This window comes from Phacochoerus africanus, chromosome 8 (genome assembly GCF_016906955.1).
Source record: "Phacochoerus africanus isolate WHEZ1 chromosome 8, ROS_Pafr_v1, whole genome shotgun sequence".
Lineage (NCBI taxonomy): Eukaryota > Metazoa > Chordata > Mammalia > Artiodactyla > Suidae > Phacochoerus > Phacochoerus africanus.
In genome coordinates this window covers 149,741,999-149,759,447 of record NC_062551.1, presented here as the reverse complement: position 1 = coordinate 149,759,447, position 17,449 = coordinate 149,741,999, and the positions used below count along the sequence as shown (strand labels likewise).

The window sequence follows — 17,449 nt, the reverse complement described above, 5'->3', positions numbered from 1 at the left end:
GACTTAAGACTTCCACCCAAACCATCTAAGTGTCTATGTGCACACATGCCTGAGCTTGTCCTGGGGATTCATAACTGGAAACACCTTCCTGCTTGTTGCTGCCCTGGAGACCGTGTGGATGGTTAGGAATCCAAACTAAATAAAGTGGATTTTCCTATGTATCAGGAAAAAGATACTCAAAATCCAAATCATACTTTATTGTGTGGCAAGTTACAGTGCTGCCACTCTCTGCTTTTCCTGTCACCCTCTACTCATCCAGGGCCACACTGACATTTTTCATGTTTGAATATAAGATGCCAAGATCAAAGTCCATTAAAGCCTCTTGAGTACAGAGCTGGGCTTCTATAATTTGATGTTTGTCTCTTAATTGGTGATGGTGAGGACCAGTAATAGCAGTGGAGGCCCCAGGGAGGGGAAAGGAAGGGAGGGCAGGGATTATAGAGACTGAACCAAGGTCATGAGTCCCCATTAGAGGTTGGGGTAGAGGTGAAGAGGGGATGCAGAGGCAAAGGCATTTGTTGATTTGTCACCCTGCAGACTGGTCCAAGAGCGTGAGATAGGCCTAGCACTGGGGTGTGGTGGCTGGAAAGAAGTGGCCACCAGAGTGGTTAAGAGTGATTAGTGCCAGCAAATCAGCTACACTATTGTATACTCTCCTGAGAGGGGATGACACAGTCGGTGTCCCAAAAAACCTGTAGTGAGGTCAGTGACAAGGGGCCCTGCAGGAGTGCTTCCTTGAGACCAAGGCTTGGGGGACAGAAACCAGATACCAAGATGAAAGGGCAAAGGGAAGCAGGGACCACAGTCTTGGCCAAGGGCACACACAAGGGCTGCATGACCCCCTGGCTGAAACCAAAGATCCCATCAAAAAGTCCCAGTGTGTTCAGTGCCTGTGCCACCGTTCCAAGGGCTTCCTTCAGACCTCTGCACACCCACACGGTGGGCTGTTTCAGTGCCAAGAAAACATCTGCCTCATGTTTGGAAAACCATCAGCCTTGAAGCTGCTCCTCCAGAGGGCAGGACTCTGGGACCCAGGACAGTCTCGGCACGTGAGCAGTGCCACCTCCTCTGCCTCTGAAAGCATTGCAGGCTGCAGTTGGAGAGGGGCTTGGACCCCTCCTATACCTCTTCCAGAGCTGGCCTTGCCTGCAGCCTGGAGCAGCCGGTTCCACCTTTGTTTCACTGTCCATGGCCCCAAGGAGCTGCCAGCATAGAAGTTCATGGGGACATGAGATGTCCCCCAGGGCCACCGCCACCTCATAGGATGTGAGCAGCAGCTGTACTCTAATCAATGGAGAGGGGTGGACATGTCCCTTGCATCCACACATCCCATCAGGAAGAAGGCTGAGGAAGGTCTCGGAGAGCAGCAGCCTCACAAAGGGAAATCCCAAGGCGTGGAGCTGAGATTCCAGGTGCTCCAGAATTTCAGGAATGTCCTGGCCTCCCAAAGTGCCTAGGATAAGGCCCTAAGATTTAGATGAGCAGGCAGAGGCTATGACTTCTTGGGGGTTGGTCTGCGTGCCCTGGTGGTCATAGTGCTCTCTGGACAGAACTCCACTCTCCGGGTCACGTTGGTAAGCAGGGACATTGGGGTTGGCAATCATGACAGATTTCAGATGGAAGCAGCCATTTCCAAGATTCGCAACAGCCTTCACCTGCTTAGTAGGTGAGGGGATGGGCAGCCCGGAATCTCCCCAGATATGGGGCTTGCACAGTGGGACACTCACAAAGACTTAGTTTTCAGCTCTTGAGCAGCTGCCTGCAAAGTTGACACAAACTGAATAGTGCTGACCAGCACAAGGATACTCAGGGGAAATGGCTTTCCTTGGAAAACAGCTTTTCTCTAACAGCCAAATCCTGGAAAATTGGACTCAGTCTTTGTGATCCATCAGTGCTCAAAATTAGGCGGCTTGTAACTAAGCCATCATTGGCTATTTCACCAAATTAAAAAACCCACGAAAACAAAAACAGAAATAAAAAAACAACAACCAAAAACCCAATCTCCAGCACAACCGAGTTTGAAAGATGCAAACTGTGGGCAGCCCAAAGTTTGGGGTCAGTTTCTGCTTCTCCAGTGTTCTGGCATCAAGGAGGCCATGACTATCAGGACATCTACCCCAGGATCCTCTCTCTGCTTCCCTTGGAGGGGACCAACCTGGGCGCACACTTCCCATATCAACCTTCAAAGATATCTTTTATCCTCAGACCTTGGAAAATGTGAGCTTCCAGGCCTGGGAAGAATGCAGTGTCCAAAACAAAATGTAAAAACCAAAGCAAAAGCTCTTGCGCTTTCTCCAGAGTGTGTGATGAGATGGAACAGAGGAAGACTTCAGACCATTTACAACAGGGATAAGATCATCAAAGAATCCTGCACTGCTAGGATTCTAACCTATCTCTGCTGTGCTGGGGCTTCCTCAGCGGTATTGTGTGCCTCCCTGTGCTCTAGTCTGCCAATTGGAGATACTTTAAGAATTTGGCAAACAAGCATTTCCAGGGTCTCATGGGGGACAGATTTCCTCAAGGGTCAGTCTCATGGACTCAGTCTACCAGTCAGTCCTCGCCCCCTTTCCAAAGTCTATTAAGTGAGCCTGTTTCCTGCCTAAAGAACTAGCAGCCAAGAAATTGGCATAGGTTTAAAACATTGGGAGGAGCCTCTCCTCGGGCTGGATTCTTCATACAGTCCTTTCTTTCAAGGTTTCCCCTTGGAAGGCACTGGCCAAATTACTTCCTTTTTTTGCTTGTTTTGTGTAAATACCAATTTTCAGTTATTTGATTAGTTTTTTTTTTTTTTTTGGTACTTAGCATGTAACAGTGCATTTTGGGGGATGATAGTGGTAAATTACGGTCTTTTTTTAACTGAGGTATAATTGACATTCAACATATTAGCATCAGGTATATAACATAATTCATTATTTGTATATATTGCAAAACTATATTCTACTTATCATCCATCACCATGCATGCAGAATTTTTTTTCATGTGATGAGAACTTTTCAGATTTACACCATTAACAACTGTCAAATATGCCGTACGGTATTACTGCCTACAGTTGCCATGAGGTTACATTACATCCCCATGACTTATTTATCTTATAAATGGAAGTTTGTAGCTTTTGACACCGTTCCCCTCTGGCAACCACCAATCTGTTCTCTGTATCTATAAGCTCATTTTGTGATTTTTTTTTAAATTCCACATACAAGTGAGATTGTGTGTATATATATACACACACACATATACACACACATAAACACATATATATGTATTCTTTTTTTACATTCCCTTCCATGGTAGGTTATTACAGGATATTGAGTATAGTTCCCTGTGTTATACAGTAGGGCCTTTTTGGTTATCTATTTTATATAATAGTGTGTATATTTTAATCTCAAACTTCCAATGTATCCCTCTTCCACCTCTTCTTTGGTAACCTAAGTTCGTTTTTTATGTCTGTAAGTCTATTTCTGTTTTTTAAATAAGTTCATTTGTATCTTTTTTTAGATTCCACATATAAATGATATCATGATATTTGTCTTTGGCTAACTTCATTTAGTATGATAATCTCTAGGTCCATCCATATTGCTGCAAATGGCATTATTTCACTTTTTATGGCTGAGTAATATTCCATTGTATGTATGTCCTACATCTTCCTTATCCATTCATCTGTCAATGGACACTTAGGTTGCTTTCATGTTTTGCCTATCATAAACAGTGCTGCTATGAACCTTGGGTGCATATCTTTTTAAATTACGGTTTTCTCTGCCTCTATGCTCAGGAGTGGGATTGCAGGATCATTTGGTAGCTCTATTTTCAGTTTTTTAAGGAGCCTCCATACTGTTTTCCATAGCGGTTGTACCAATTTACATTTCCAGCAACAGTGTAAGAGGATTCCCTTTTTTCCTGCAGTCTCTCCAGTATTCATTGTTTGTAGACTTTTTGATGATAGCCATTCTGGATGGTGGGAAGTGGTAACTTATAGTAGTTGTTATGTGCATTTCTTTAATAACTAGTGATGTTGAGCATCTTTTCATGTGTTTTTTGGCCATGCGTATGTCTTCTTTGGAGAAATATCTGTGTAGATCTTCTGCCCATTTTTTGATGGGATAATTTTTTTTGGTATTGAGCTTCAGGAGATGTTTATATATTTTGGAGATTAATACCTTGTCAGTCATTTCATTTGCAAATGTTTTCTCCCATTCTGTGGGTTGCCTTTTCATTTTTTTTACAATTTCCTTTGCTGTGCGATAACATTTAAATATAATTAGGAGTTCCCGTCGTGGCGCAGTGGTTAACGAATCCGACTAGGAACCATGAGGTTGCGGGTTCGGTCCCTGCCCTTGCTCAGTGGGTTAACGATCTGGCGTTGCCGTGAGCTGTGGTGTAGGTTGCAGACGCGGCTCGGATCCCGCGTTGCTGTGGCTCTGGCGTAGGCCGGTGGCTACAGCTCCGATTCGACCCCTAGCCTGGGAACCTCCATATGCCGCGGGAGCAGCCCAAGAAATAGCAACAACAGCAACAACAACAACAACAAAGACAAAAGACAAAAAAAAATAAATAAAATAAATAAATATAATTAGGCCCCATTTATTTATTTTTGTTTTTATTGTCATTACTCTAGGAGGGGGATCTGAGAAGATATTGCTGTGGTTTATGTCAGAGAGGGTTTGGCCTAAGGTTTCCTCTAAGAGTTTTACAGCATTTGGTCTTATATTTAGGTCTTAATCTATTTTGAGTTTATTTTTGTGTATGGTGTTTGGGAGTGTTCTGATTTCATTCTTTTACATGTAGCTGTCTAGTTTTCCCAGCACCACTTATCGAAGGGACTGTCTTTATCTCCATTGTATTTTCTAGACTTGTTTGTCATAGATTAGTGCATGGGTTTAATTCTGGGTATTCTATCCTGTTCTACTGATTTATATTTTTGTTTTTGTGCCAGTACCATACTGGGTTTTTTGTTTTTTTTTTTTTTTGGTTTGTTTTTGGGGTTTTTTGTTTTGTTTTTCTTTTTAGGGCCACACCCATGGCACATGCAAGTTCCCAGGCTAGGGGTCAAATCGGAGCTACAGCTGTCAGCCCACACTGCAGTGAGGCAGAATCCAAGCCTCATATACCACCTACACCACAGCTCATGGCAATGCCGAAACCTTAACCCACTGAGCGAGGCCAGGGATTGAACCAGCATCCTCATGGATACTAGTTAGATTCGTTTCCACTGCATCAAACAGGAACCCCCCCATACCGTTTTGATGACTGTAGGTTTGTAGTATAGTCTGAAGTCAGGAGCCTGATTCCTCCAGCTCCATTTTTCTTTCTTAGGATTTCTTTGGTTATTTGTGGTCTTCTCTGTTTCCATACAAATTTAAAATTTTTTTGTTCTAGGTCTGTGAAAAATGCCATTAGTTATTTGATAGGAATTGCATTAACTCTGTAGATGGCCTTGGGTAATATACTCATTTTGGCAATATTGATTCTTCCAATTCAAGAGCATGATACATCTTTCCATCTGTGTCATCTTTGATTTCTTTCATCAGCACTTATAGTTTGTAGAGTACAGGTCTTTTGGCTCTTCAATATGTTTATTTGCAGGTATTTAATTCCTCTTGATGCAGTGGTAAACGGGATTGTTTCCTTAATTTCTCTTTCTGTTCTTTTGTTCTTATTATATAGGAATGCAAGAGATTTCTGTGTATTATTTTATATCCTGCAACTTTACTGAATTCCTTGATAATCTCTGGTGGCTTTCTGGTAGCATCTTTAGGATGTTCTATGTATGTAATATGTCATCTGAGAACAGTGACAGTGATACTTCTTTTCCAATTTGGATTCTTTTTTATTTCTTTTTCTTCTCTGATTTCATGGCTAGGACTTCCAAAACTATATTATATAAGATTGGTGAGAATGGACATCCTTATCTTGTTCCCGATCTTAAAGGAAATGCTTTCAGCTCTTCACCATTGAGTATGTTAGCTGTGGGTTTGTCATATATGGCTTTTATTATGTTGAAATATGTTCCCTTCAATGCCAACTTTATGGAGAGTTTTTTTTTTTTTTTAATCACAATGGATATTGAATTTTTTTTTTGTCTTTTCTAGGGCCACACCCATGGCATATGGAGGTTCCCAGGCTAGGGGTCTACTTGGAGCTGTGGCCACCGGCCTATGCCAGAGCCATAGCAATACCAGATCCAAGCCATGTCTGTGATCTACACCACAGGTCATGGCAATGCTGGATCCTTAACCCACTGAGCGCAGCCAGAGATCCAACCCACAACCTCACAGTTCCTAGTCAGATTCGTTAACCACCGAGCCACGATGGGAACTCCAATATTGAATTTTATCAAATATTTTTTGGCATCTGTTGAGATGACCATATGGCTTTTATTCTTCAATTTGTTTCTGTGGTATATATATAAAACACTAGTTGATTTATGGATATTGAAAAATCCTTGCATCCTTGGGATAAATCCCACCTGATAATGGTGTATGATCCTTTTAATCTATTGTTGGGTTTGGTTTGCTAGTTGTTGAGGATTTTTGCATCTATGTTCATCAGTAATATTGGCCTGTAATGTTCTTCTTTTGTGGTATCTGTCTAGTTATGGTATCAGAGTGATGCTGACCTCATAGAATCAGTTTGGAAATATTTCTTCCTCTGCAAATTTTTGAAATAATTTCAGAAGGATAGGTAAATATTTGATAGAATTTGCCTTTGAAGCCATCTGGTCTTGGACTTTTGTTTGTTGGGACATTTTTATGTCTTAGGGCCAAATTTGCAGCATATGGAATTTCTCAGGCTAGGAAGTTGAATAGGAGCTACAGTTGCTGGCCTATGCCATGCAACAGCAATGAAGGATCCAAGCTATGTCTGTAGCCTACACCACAGCTCATAGCAATGCAGGATCCCCAACCCACTGAATGAGGCCAGGGATTGAACCCTCATCCTTATGGATACTAGTCAGATTCATTTCTGCTGCACCACAATGGGAACTACCTGTCGGGAGTTTTTAAATCACAGACTCAATTTCAGTACTTGTAATTGGTCTATTTATATTTTCTATTTCTTCCTTGTTCAGTCTTGGGAGATTGTACCTTTTTAAGAATTTGTCTGTTAAAAGGTTGTCCATTTTATTGGCATATAGTTGTTTGTAGTAGTTTCTTATGGCCCTTTGTGTTTCTGCGGTGTTGGTTGTAATTTCTCATTTTTCATTTCCAATTATATCGATTTGGGCCCTCTCCCTTTTTTTCTTAGTGAGTCTGGCTAAAGGTTTACCCATTTTGTTTATCTTTTCACAGACTCAGCTTTTATTTTTTTGATTTTTTTCTATTTTTCTTTTTTCATCTCTGTTTCATTTATTTCTGCTCTGATCTTTATGATTTTTCCCCTTCTACTAACCTTGGGTTTTGTTTGGTCTTCCTTCTCTAGTTAGTTTAAGCGTAACATTAGGTTATTTAAGATTTTTCTTGTTTCCTAAGGTAAGCTTTTATTGCTCTAAACTTCCCTCTTAGATCTGCTTTTTCTTCATCCCATAGGTTTTGGAGTGTTGTGTTTTCATTTTCAATTCTCTCTAGGTATTTTTTTATTTCCTCTTTGATTTATTAAGTTATCCAGTGGTTGTTTAGCAGCATATTGTTTAGCATACATGTGTTTGGTTTTTTGCAGTTTTTTCCTTGCAGTTGATTTCTAATCTCAGTGTTGTGGTCAGAAAAGATGCTTGATACTTTTTCAGTTTTGTTAAATTTACTGAGGCTTTCTTTGTGGCTCAGCATGTGACCTATCCTGGAGAATGTTCCATGTGCACTTGAAAATAAGTTCTGCTGCTTTCAGATGGGATGCTCTATAAATATCAATTAAGTTCATCTGGTCTAAGGCATCTTTTAAGGCCTGTGTTTCCTTATTGATTTTCTGTCTGGATGGTCTGCCCCTTGATATAAGTGTGTTAAAGTCCCCCCTATTATTGTGGTACTGTCAATTTCTCCTTTTTATTTCTGTTAACATTTGCCTTATATATTGAGGTGCTCCTATGTTGGGTGCATATATATTTTCAATTGTTATATTTCTTCTTGGATTGATCCCTTGATCATTATGTAGTGTCCTTCTTTTTCTCTTGCAACATTCTTTATTTTACAGTCTATTTTGTCTGATGTAAGTATTGCTACTCCAGCTTTTTTTTTTTTTTGGCCATGCCCACAGCATTCAAAATTCCTAAGATTTAATCCAGAGATTAAACCATGCCACAGCAATGACCATGCAAAATCCTTAACTACTAGCCCACCAGGGAACTCCTCCTCTAGCTTTCTTTAAAATTTTATTTGCATGGAATATCTTTTACCATTTCCTCACTTTCAGTCTCTATGTATGTCTGAACAGTATATATATGGGTCTTATTTTTGTATCTATTGATCCAGCCTATGTCTTTTGGTTGGAACATTTAATCCATTTACATTTAAGATAATTACCAATATTTATTTTCTTATTGCTATTTTGTTAATTGTTTTGGATTTGTTTTTGTAGCTATTTTTTTTTCCTTTCCTCTTTTGTTCCATTCTCTGTGATCTGATGATTTTCTTTAGTGTTGTGTTTGGATTCCTTTTTCTTATTTGTATGTATATCTATTATGGGTTTTTGATTTGAGGTTACCATGAGGTTTTGATATAGAAGTGTATGTGTGTGTGTGTGTGTGTATATATATATTTGATATTTGAAATGCACTTGAAATCAAGATACCAAATATTATTAAGATACCAAAGATACCAAGATACAAAATAATATTAAAATAATATTATTTTAAACTATTGGTATCTTGATTTCAAGTGCATTTCAAATATCCTGCATTTGTACTCTCCTCCTCTCATGTTTATTTTTTTAAATATCATATTTTTGTGTGGATGGTTTCCTATCTTTACTCTCTGTATGCTTTTACCAGTGAGCTTCCCCATTTTGTAATTTTATTTTTGCTAGATGTAACTTTTTCTTTCTGCCTAGAGAGGTTACTTTAGCATTTTTTGTAAAACTGGTTTGGTGGTGCTGAATTATGTTTTGCTTGTATGTAAAGCTTTTGATTTCTCCTTCAAATCTGAATGAGAGCCTTACTGGGTATAATATTCGTAGTTGTAGGTTTTTCTCTTTTATCAGTTTAAATTTATCATGCCACTCTCTTCTAGTTTGCAGAGTTTCTGCTGAAAAATCACCTGATAACCTATAGGGGATCCTTTTTATTTTATATGTTGCTTCTCCTTCATTGCTTTTAATATTTTCTCTTTAATTTTTGTGAATTTGATTACTATGTGTCTTGCTGTGTTCTTCCTCGAGTTGATCCTCTCTCTGCTTCCAGGACTTGGATGACTGCTACATTTTTCCATGTTAGGAAATTTTTTAGCTATTACATCTTCAATTGTTTTTTCAGGCCCTTTCTCTCTCTCTTCTTTGTCTGAGACCCCTAAATGTGAATATTAGTGCATTTGACATTGTCCCAGAAGTCTCTCAAATTGTCCTCATTTCTTTTCATTTTTTTTCTTCTGTTCTGTGGCAGTGATTTCCACCAGTCTGTCTTCCAACTCACTTATCCATTCTTCTGTCTTAATTATTCTGCTATTACTTCTGGTATATTTTTCATTTCAGTTTTTATACTCTTCAGCTGTTTGGTTATTCTTTATATTTTCTAACTCTGTGTTAAAAACTTCTTGTAACTTCTTGCTCTCTGCATCCATTCTTTCTCCAAGTTCATAGATCCTTTTTATGATCATTACTCCTAATTCCTTCTCAGGTAGATTACCTGTCTTCATGTCACTTAGTTGTTCTCCTGGGGTTTTATCTTGCTCCTTCATCTGGATCATATTCCTCTGCCATCTCATTTTTTTCTAAATTCTATTTTAATTTTATGTATGTGGGAGGTTAGTTATATTTCTTGACCTTGGAGAAGCAGCCTCTGTAGGGGATGCCCTATATGTCCCAGCAGTACACTTCCCTCTCATCACCCAATGTCGAGGGACCAGCTGGTCCCAGGGTGGTTCCTGACCTGTGTTTGTGGACTCAGTTTTGCAGGCTGTGGGACTGTGTATTTCTTGCTTATGGTATCTTCTCCATGATGGGTGAGGCTGGTCTAAAGGCCTGTGCAGGTATCCTGGTGGGAGGGGGCAGTACCTACCAACTGGTGAGTGGAGTTAGGCCTTGCCCTCTGGTGAGCAGGGCTGTGTCAATGGGCATGTCTAGAGATGTGTGTGGGCTCAGAAATTCTTTAGGTTGCCTTTCTGTTGATGGGTGGGACTGTGTTCCCACTCTGTTGGTTGTTTAGCCTGAGGCATACCAGCACTGGAGCCTAGAGGCTGTTGGTTGGGGCCAGGTCTTGGTGCCAGTGTCCCAAGTGAGTACTCCATCATATGTTCACCACAAGATTTTATGTCCCAGAGTTACAGCTGCCTCTCATCTCCCTGGGTGACCCTCCAAGGCCAGCAGGTAAGTCTGGACTAAGCTCCTATGAAGTCATTGGTTTTGCCCTGGGTCCCAGTACACAGTGACCTTGTGTGCATCCTCCAAGAGCAGAGTGTCTGTTTTCCCTAATCCTGTGGAGGGGAGCTCCTGCAATCAAGCATTTGATTGAAATCAAGTACTCTTGGGATTCCTTCTCCCAATACCAGACTCCCAGGCTGAGGAACCTGACATGGTGCTCAGAACTCTTACTCCCACGGGAGAACTTCTGTTATATAATTATTCTCCAGTTTGGGGGGCCATCCACCCAGAGGATATGGGATTTGATTATATCACAAGTGCATATTTCCTTTTATTGTGATTTCTTCTTTGTCTTTAGATGTAGAATATCTTGTTGGTAGTTTCCAGTCTTATTTATTGACAGTTCTTCAGCAGCTGTAATTTTGGTGTGCTCATGAAAGGAGGTGAGCTCAAGGTCTCTACTGCACTATGTTGTCAGAGCTTCTGTCCAAAGGCCATACTTCTTAGCTCAAGCTGATGGTTTCCAGATTCCTTTTTGTTTTGAGAAGCCACCTGGATTTGCTGAACCTGCCACCCCAAGATAAAGAAAAATAAAAAAGATTATTTGAGCCCTCAATATCAAAGCCACAGAATATACCAGTTTAAGTTCTTCAAAGGAAATACTTACACCTTAGGATCTTGGCTTGGTAAATAGATTTCCTACTAGTGTTTCTCAGGCTTGATTAAGGTACTGAATGACTCCTCCTCCTCTTTCTGATTCTCTCCTTCCTTCCAGTTTTAAACAGAATTGGATTTTTGTTAATCATCAAAGTTAAAGACATAGCAATAATAATAACAACAACAACAGTATCACTTGGAGCTTGTCACAATCTGCTGTTCACCACTTAGTCATGACACCATTAAATTAATTCCAGCAAAAGTCTAAGGAATTCATTTACCCTGTTCAGCACACCAGGACAATTGCTAATAGACTGGACAGCTAGAGCAATAACAGTAGAACATCTTATTTAAACTTTTGAGATAATAAAACACTTCAGAAGGGGAAACCCTTGTGATGTTCTCTTTGTTTTGTACCAGGATCATTAATATTTTATAGCTGCTGCATACTTTAAGGTTTAAAGCATAAAATAAGCAAGCATGCTCAATAGTACTCTTGAAATAAGGTCTGCGCTGTAATTTTTAGAGGTGTAAAGTTGAAGTGTCAAGCAAGTCTAAGTGACCCTTACTGGTCATCAGGACTGCTTCAAATGGACCAACATCTAAATAAGTAACATTCCTATGTATTCCACAGGTTTTAGAATCAGCCTGTTTATACTTTCCACATTCACATGGATATTATAAAGACAGCAATCTTGCATCACTTCTCTGAAATTTCTTGCCTTCCTTCATTATTTCTTTAGTATTTTTTTCTAGTGGGTGAATTATTTTTGAAAAAATCTGAATCATCCAGACATAGTTTATCTGGTATAAGTTGGCCTGTCCCATTAGCAGTTAATAATGACGTCTTCAGCTGTCTTTACTTCCTCTAACACACCACGCAAACAAAATTCCTGCAAATCAGAGCGAGGTGGGCCATGTTTTCGAGTCTTGTTACTTGGTAGAACAGTGGTGGTGCCAACCAGTGTCTTTGGCTGTGAAACTTTGTTGCCTACAAAGGCGATAATCGTTGGCACCCCATTTGGCAGGACATCACCTCAGCCACATTAGGTCAGGCTGCAAAGGAAGAAGGCTTTGGAACCAGTTGTCTCTGGGGTACATGAATTGGTGTCCCAGGTGCCCCAGTTGATGGGGCGTGCAGTTGAGGTGCATGCGCCCAGATGTTGGGAGTGGTAGAGTGGAGGTGACCTGAGGGTACTGGCTGGGGCCAGGAGTCCACCTGGACCCAGGCCTCAAAACCAACAGAGTAGGGAGTCCCTGGTGGCTCAGCAGGTTAAGGATCTAGCATTGTCACGCCTGTGGCTCATTCGATCCTTGAGCTTCTGCATGCCATGGGCATGGCCAAAAAAACCCCCAAACCAACAGGGTATCATAAGTTCAGCAGCTGATCCACTTCCTCAAAAACCAAAGGCCTCACAGGCTTGACTTTTTTTTATCATACACACGGCATGTGGAAGTTCCCAGGTGAAGAATGGAACCTGCACCACAGCTGTAACCAGAGCCACTGCTTAATCCATGGAGCCACCAGGGAGCTCCCAGGCCTGACTTCTTTTAAAGAAAAAAGAATTGGTTATAAAATTTTCTGTGAACGCCATTACTTAATGCTGAGCTTTCTGCATATTAAACTCCTTGGACTTACAGCTTCTGTGCCACTGTAAAATGGAAACAGACTTATATCTGAATTATAAGCGAAGCTGCAAGGCCAATGAAATTAGAAACATTAATACATTAATATAACCCTTTCTGTGATGTTGTTTTTCTGGAATGTAATAGTTGCTCATAGCATGATGGTCTATCTACTCCAGAACAGGCTCTTTTGTCGGTGGTGGGTTGTGGGGTTTTTTTTTTTTTTGGCCATGCCCATGGCATGCAGAAGTTCCCAGGCCAGGGACTGAACACAAGCCACACCAGTGATGCCTAATCCTTAGCCATTAGACCACCAGGGAACTCCAAGAACAGGCTTTTTGCATCTGTTTTGGGGAAACCTAATCCTCACAGGGCATCTCTCCCTTCAGACCAGCCTTCCTTCTCCCAGGGTACCAAGGACAGAAGCCACTCTATCACCATAGGGCAAAGACACGGAAGATGCTTATATTAAGCTTTGTTCTTATCCTTTCGAAAGTAAAACACAAAATTGAATTGTTCCTGAGACCACACAGATTCCCCCCAAAACCATTGTTTGAAAAATTCTGAATTCGGTTGGCAAATTATCCAAAAACTAAGGCAGCAACACCTGATACAAGAGTGGTAACCTCAGAAGCAATATCTCTGCCATGTCACCCAGGGTGAGGGCATGGGCTGCACCCCCCCCACCCACCCCCCGCAGCCCCAGAGCCCCACTCACCTCTGCCAGGGCCTTAGAAGCAGAGACCTCTGTGTTCCAAATGGAGCCCGCGTACACCAAGGGTAGAAAGCTTATCTGTCTATAGGGACCTTTATCCTTGTCTGTTCATGCTTCTGATGATTCCAAATTTGGGCCTGGCTGCCTGGCAGTAGGTCCCTCAGACTAGGATGGAGCTCCTCTGGGAAGAAAGATGTATGGCAAGCTCTCTGCCATAGAAGAATTTGTATTCTCATCAGGAAAATTTTAATTTTAAAAATTGTGTGTCCTCCAGGTACAGCCAAAACCACTTTAAAACTTCAGGCAGCAGAGATTATAAAGAACCTGCCTGGTTTCTCCCTTCCCTCACTGCACTTCATCCAACCCCTCGGGACTAGCAGTTCCCTGAAGCTGCTGTGCTCTCTTTGCCTCTGCCTGGTCCACGTGTGCTTGTCACTGCTGCAAACTACTCTCCCCTGAACATTTTTTTTTGGGGGTCTTTTTGCCTTTTCTAGGGCTGCTCCACGGCATATAGAGATTCCCAAGCTAGGGGTCTAATTGGAGCTGTAGCCGCCGGCCTATGCTAGAGCCACAGCAACGCGGGATCCGAACTGTGCCTGTGACCTACACCACAGCTCACAGCAACAGTGGATCTTTAACCCACTGAGCAAGGCCAGGGATCGAACCTGCAACCTCATGGATCCTAGTTGGATTCGTTAACCACTGCACCACGACGGGAACTCCTCCTGAACATTCCTTTTACTTCAAAGTCAGCCTCACCTCCTCCAGGAAGCTGTCCCTGATGCCCAAGGCCTAAGACCATGTGGCTTTGTTCATTCTCTTTAAGCTCTAGGCTGGAGGCAAGTTCTCACTGTCGGAGCTCAGGGCAGGCCACCTCCAAATATGCTACAATGGCATATTGATTATTTTGAATTGAAGTTTGAGAAGCTGCCCGTGTCAGAAGGAAACTCTGACCCTTCTCTGTCTCCCTGAAAAGCAAGAAATAAATCTCTCAGATGGAAGATGCACTGCCAGCCTCTGAAGGTCGAAGGACTTCCTGAGCATCAGAGAGAGGGAATTTGTAGCTGAGAAATCTGAATAAACAAACTGGGTTACTTCTTTCAATTTACTACCCCGCGTCCAAACTGTGTTCAGATTCTCCACTAATGAAGCACCCACATCCTCAAGTTTATTATTCTTGTGAATAATAAGTATTAAAAGCAGCCTGCTTTGGCCACTGCTTAGGTCCCATTTCTATGAGACTTCCATGTGCATGAGTTAGAATTTGTTTCTTTTTCTCCTATGTCTCTGTCTTATTATGTCAGTTTTGTTAGTAGCCCAGGTGTAAGGACTGGAGAAGAGTAGAAAGGAACATGTCCCCCTCCTTGACCTCAGGCCACCTCCTCAGACCTGGAAGGTCAACACTTCCTTCTAGACAGCAGGGAGCTTGGCTGGAGCTGCTTAAATGCTCTCTGAGGTCAGGATTGGCTCCAACCTGGCAAGTCCCTGAGACGGCAGATGAGAGTCTGTTGGCGCCACCAAAACCTGCCAGCTGAGTGGGGTCTGAGGGCGACCAGCTCTCAGTTTCCTCGCGAAGCACCTAAAAAAGTAGGTCCTGAAAATGGAAAGTCCACACTCTGACCCGCACTCCCAGTCTGAGTTCTTCAAATTCCGCAAGAAAAAACCAACAAACGAAAAACCTGGAAACGTCTGAGGTGTTTGGGGAGGGGTCAGTTTTCCAGGGCAATGACTCTGTCCTTGACCCAGGATATTGTCTGGTCCCCTCCCTTCTTCCGGGTCTTTGTCCCCTCCCCTCCCTGTTCAGCCTCGATTCCTTCTTACAGAGCCAAAGCAAGAAACTGCAGTCAGGTGAGCTCAGAGTAAATTGTCGCAACAGAGTCTGTCATACTCTGTGAGCCTGATGAGAAGTTGCAGCCAAGGACACTGGTAACCTTTTTCAAACCTGCTGCTTGTCAGGGAAACCAGCAGGCCTGGCTGGAGGAAGTGCTAATGCGTTCGGGAAAGGTCAAACTGGCCCAGCGGCACACGCACCACCTCAGGTGCTAAACATCTTGGGCTTGCATAAAAGAAATGAGACAGTTTTCCAGCAGAAAGGACCTAGTTCAATAAAACTGGAGTGGAGGCAGGCTTTGTGTGGCCATGGGGTACGAGGAAAGTGCTTAGGGCTGCCATGGGTCTGGGCTAAGCTTAGCTTCGCTGGATCATTGTGCCAATCCTGGAAGCTGAGCTGGGGCTCCCCAAGCCAGCGGATAATACCATGTCATTCTGCTTGATTTTAGAAGACAGACTCTTTTTTTTTTTTTTTGTCTTTTTAGGGCTACACCCTCCGCATATGGAGGTTCCCAGGCTGGGGGTTGAATTGGAGCTGTAGATGCTGGCCTACCCCACAACCCCAGCAACGTGGGATCCAAGCCTTGTCTGTGACCTACATGACAGCTCGCGGCAACACCAGATCCTTAATCCACTGAGCAAGGCCGGGGATTGAACCTGAGTCCTCAGGGATGCTAGTCAGATTCATTTCCATTCCCCTGGGGGTTGTGTCACATGGTGGGTGGGGAGCAAGGGCATGGTGCCTGGAAGCGGCTGTCTGGAAGTATTGTTCAACTATCCAGCTTCTAGATTTACTAATCCTCTTTTGTCTGTTTTCTTAGTCATTAATTGCTGACTTTAATGCCTCCTTATTCTACTTTCTTTGGGTTTATTTCACTGTTTTTCTAACTTCTTGGGAAAAAAAAGAGTCCTCATGCATTGCCCCCCCCCCCCATGCTGTGGAAATTGGTACAACTGGATCTTCCTCTGAAGTAGTGGACATGCGCCCTCTGTCGACGTTCCAGGACATGACACTCACTGGAGATGGCTTTGGGGGATTTGTGTGCTTTCCTAGATATTTTGGAACCTTAAATCAAAAGGACTAGACAAGAACCCTGGGTGAGATTTGCATATGCAGAAATTGGGCATAGTTATGTCGAAAACAGGCTCTTCACCCTTCAGAGCTTTTCATTTTATTCACAATGAACAAAACATCAGCGAATTGTGGCTGTTGCTGGGACTGGGGTAATTGCACCTTACCTATCTGGGCAGCCTATATTCAGGGGAAAATAGCAAGGGTGCTTTCTTTCAGATGACAATTTTTGTCAAAGGGCATTCAACTAGAGGGAAAAAAACCCCAAAAAGGAATATATTCCCTTCATTTTAGAGAAGATTTGCTACACATTTCTTTCAAGCGGAGGTCTCTCTTAGAGGTACTGAAAATATTACTCAGTTTACAAAGATTGTGGATAAAGCCTTTCTTCCATGAAATGGTGTGTAAAGAATGTCTTGCAGGCCCTCAATAAATGTTAGTTATCCCCCCTCACTTCCCAGTTCCAGTAAATTTCTGGGCAAATGTCGCAGGGAGCTATGGTCTTCCTGCTTAGAAATTAGATTAGGTCTTCTCGTCTGGGGCCAGATGCATCTGTGTCTCTCCAGCCAGAGGCCGTGCACGCACCAGCCTTGCTTGGCCTTTCCAGCACGCATCAGCATCCACCCCCACTCGGCCCGCTGGTTTTGTCTGATGTCTGCAGCAGGATAATCACTTTGGAAGTTGCTGGGAAGGTCTCCTGGTTCGGGAGGGGTGTGGAAAAAAGTTGCCTGTACAGTCATATGGGACTTACCCACCAGTACATGCTCACACTGGCCATGGTGGGCTCTAGGAGAAAAGGGAAAGCCTATCCAGATTTGAGGTACCTATTCTAGCCCCATGATTGAGTCAAGGCTAAGCCAGGGCCAGAAAAAGAGGGAAGATAGAGAAGAATGACCAAAGGGCTTCCAAAGGGGCCAGTGAAGAAACGTCAGGGCCAAGACAAAAGTGAATGTGCCTTCAAATGGCATTACCGTGCAATGCTGCTGTGAGGAACCGGAGTTTCTCATTGCAAGATGATTGTTTTAGCATCCTGATAAGTAACTGATAGGTGTCTGGGCCTCCCTGGCTCTCTCCTCCCTCGGTTAGGCCCCCTGACTTGTGAGAACTGA

General features: G+C 42.6%; 1 pseudogene; it reads right to left on the bottom strand.

Annotated features, from left to right (window-relative positions):
* Positions 1–526: 526 nt before the first annotated feature.
* On the bottom strand, positions 527–17,118 carry LOC125133389 (2-(3-amino-3-carboxypropyl)histidine synthase subunit 1-like; annotated as a pseudogene).
* Between the last annotated feature and the right edge of the window lie 331 nt (positions 17,119–17,449).